The sequence below is a fragment of the Mirounga leonina genome, unplaced genomic scaffold (assembly GCF_011800145.1).
Source record: "Mirounga leonina isolate KUSES-001 unplaced genomic scaffold, KU_Mleo_1.0 Mir_153, whole genome shotgun sequence".
Lineage (NCBI taxonomy): Eukaryota > Metazoa > Chordata > Mammalia > Carnivora > Phocidae > Mirounga > Mirounga leonina.
In genome coordinates this window covers 35,447,093-35,450,242 of record NW_023270387.1, presented here as the reverse complement: position 1 = coordinate 35,450,242, position 3,150 = coordinate 35,447,093, and positions in this window count along the sequence as shown.

Sequence of the window (3,150 nt, the reverse complement as noted above, 5' to 3'; positions counted from 1 at the left end):
ATTAATATTTGGTAAATGAATGAAGAAATGATTGGTTTGTACAAAGTTTGAGTTTATTGTCAGAATTGAAAGACTTTATTCAATTTCTATTTTTGGTTTTCTATACTTATTTTCAAGTTAGAGTCTAGAACCATTGCTTTCTTTTCCTTGACTTACTTAGCAAACTACAGTTATAGAGGTGATTATAGTATCTGTTAAAACTATGACTAAAATCAGGGTGCCTGGGTGGCTCAGATGGTTAAGCGTCTGCCTTCGGCTCAGGTCATGATCCCAGGGTCCTGGGATCAAGTCCCACATCGGGCTCCCGGCTCAGCGGGGAGCCTGCTTCTCCCTCTGACCCTCTCCCCTCTCATGCTGTTTCTCTCTCGTTCGCTCTCTAAAAAATAAATAAAATCTTAAAAAAAAAAAAAAACTATGACTAAAATCAAACCTTGAATAGAAAAAAACAAATCACATATAAAGTGAAATAAAGGCGCAAAACCACCTGTGAATGCTTAAGTAAAACTCATCTATCCATGTAAATTCCTTTATGGTGTATCATTCTTTAGGAGATAAAAGTACACCTGCCTCTCTAATTCTGTAGTTCTCCTTGTAGTGATTTACAGATATAGAAAAATGGTTGCCATTTTGGTCAAATGGGGAATCTACTTAATCATGACATCACTATTAATGACTCTTTTTTATGCTTTATTTTTTCCACAACACCAACTTTGATATACTATTTAATGAGAATCTAATTGCTCAACTAGCAAGAAATATTTTTATGATGTTTTGAAGAATTTGCCACATCTCAAATTTCATATTATTTCTGCATATCATCAAGAATAAGAGAAGCATAGAGGAAAGAGTAGTTACTGAGTGAGAATTATCTGGGTTTGAAAATGTCTCTGCAATTGTGCGACTTTGGTCAAGGTCAACGTAAACTTTTTCAACTTTCTAGAATGTCAGCTCCATGCAGGCAATTTTTTTTTTCTCATTGATATATCCTGGTGTGTAGAGTATTGTATGGCACATGTTATGATCTCAATAAATATTTGTTAAATAAATAAATTAATAGTATTCTCTTTAAAAATAATGCTGTGAGGTAACAAGAAAATATTGAGATAAAGTATATGCAAAACTTACCATCCTGAATAGTACATTTTAAGCCTCATTTTTTCCAGCTCATTGCTCAAATGTCACCTCCAAAGAGGCTTTCTCTGAGCCCCCTCCTTACTCCCTGCCCTTTAAAATTGGAATCTCTAGCTTTGTTTTTTTTCTTGTAGTTACTGTAATCTAATATTCTTTTATTTCACTTATTTACTTTAGAAATATCTGTACTATCCCACTATAACAGCTCCAGAAAGAAAAGGACTTTTTGCATTGCCCACTGATCTACCTCCAGTTCCTAAAAAGTGCTTGGCATATAATAGGTTCTTTATAAAGTTTTGTTGAATGTTGATAGAACCAAGAAAAGTTGCCACTGCTTTTCTTTTACAATCATTTTTAGAGTTTAGGGACTGAAGTGCTCTATGGAAATATACAACCAACCTAACTTAGGGAATGGAAGTGAGGAAAATATATGAATGAAAAAGGCTGGGTAATTTGTTTCTTAAAACTTAGGGGAAGAAATGTCATCTTACTTTCTTTTATATGAAACAAATCATGAAATCTGTTTTTGAATTCTTACTCCAGGGTAGTGGGAAATTCTATCTCACTTATATTTTAAGGGTCTCCCTCCTTTTTTTTCTGATGTTCTACCCATGTGGTTGCCTGGAAAGTAAGGGAAGTCCCTGGTCCTTAGTCTGCAATTGTTACATAGGTACCAGAATTTCTTTATGTTACATAATACCACTCTCTAGCCTGGTCCTTCACCTTCCTCAGAGTTGACTTGAAGGTTTCCTTCCAAAGGCTTTTCTCCATGATTATAATTTTTTTTCTAAATGAGAGAACACCACAGATACTCTCAAGCTCTTGTCTTTATAGGAAGACCCTCACCAGTATCCCACGTTGATCTCTCATCTCTACAGGTAAGGTATGGTTCTTCATTACTCCCTGGAAGTCTAGTACCTTCTTTCCTCATTGTCTTGGAGAAGCTCAACATTTTCCTCCAAATTTGAGTCATTTTATTCCCCATATCTTTGGACTACTTTCTGTGCTAACACCTTTTGATGAGCCACCAACTCTCAAATAGGATCTGATTGTGGGACCTGGGGGGATGTTTGTTTTACATGAAGTTGGTTCTATAACTTAATGGTCATTAGGTCCTTGGGGTAGGGAGCCTAGATTCTGGACACATGGTGTGGCCACTTATTTAGAATGGTGAGGGTCTAATACCGTTCAGTGTTTGACTCTTCATAGCAGGGAGACTAAAATACAAATTATTGTCTAAATAAATCATCCTCTGAATTCTCCCCAAGTAAATTTTTGCACTTCAAAAATAGTCTTCCAAATGAATTGTCTTGTGTGGCTTAGGTACTTGTTCATCTGCTTTCCCTAAGCAGTTATTCTTGTAAGTAAAGCAGTGTCTCAGATACATTTTATATTCTTTCTGAGTATTCTAAAATTTGGGTTTATGAGATTACCTACAAAAATAAACTGAAATATGTTGATTGCATTTGTTTTTTTGAATTTTTAATTCCAGAATCGTTAACATACAATGTTATATTAGTTTCAGGTATAAAATATAGTGATTCAACAATTCCTTATATCACCCAGTGCTCATCACAGCAAGTGCAGTCCTTAGTCCCCATCACCTATTTCACTCATCCCCCTACCAACCTCCCCTCTGGTAACCATCAGTTTGTTCTCTATTGTTAAGAGTATGTTTCTTGGTTTGTCTCTTTTTTCCCCCTTTACTCATTTGTTTTGTTTCTTAAATTCCACATATGAGTGATCATATGGTATTTGTCTTTCTCTGACTGATATATTTTACTTAGCATTATACCCTCTGGATCTATCCATATTGTTGCAAATGGCAAGATTTCATTCTTTCTTATGGTTGAAAATATTCTGTTATATATATACCATATCTTCTTTATCCATTGATCTATCGATGGAAAATTGGGCTGCTTCCATAATCTGGCTATTGTAAATCATGCTGCTATAAACATTGGGGTGCATGTATCCCTTTGAATTAGTGTTTTTGTGTTTTGGGGTTAAATACCCAGT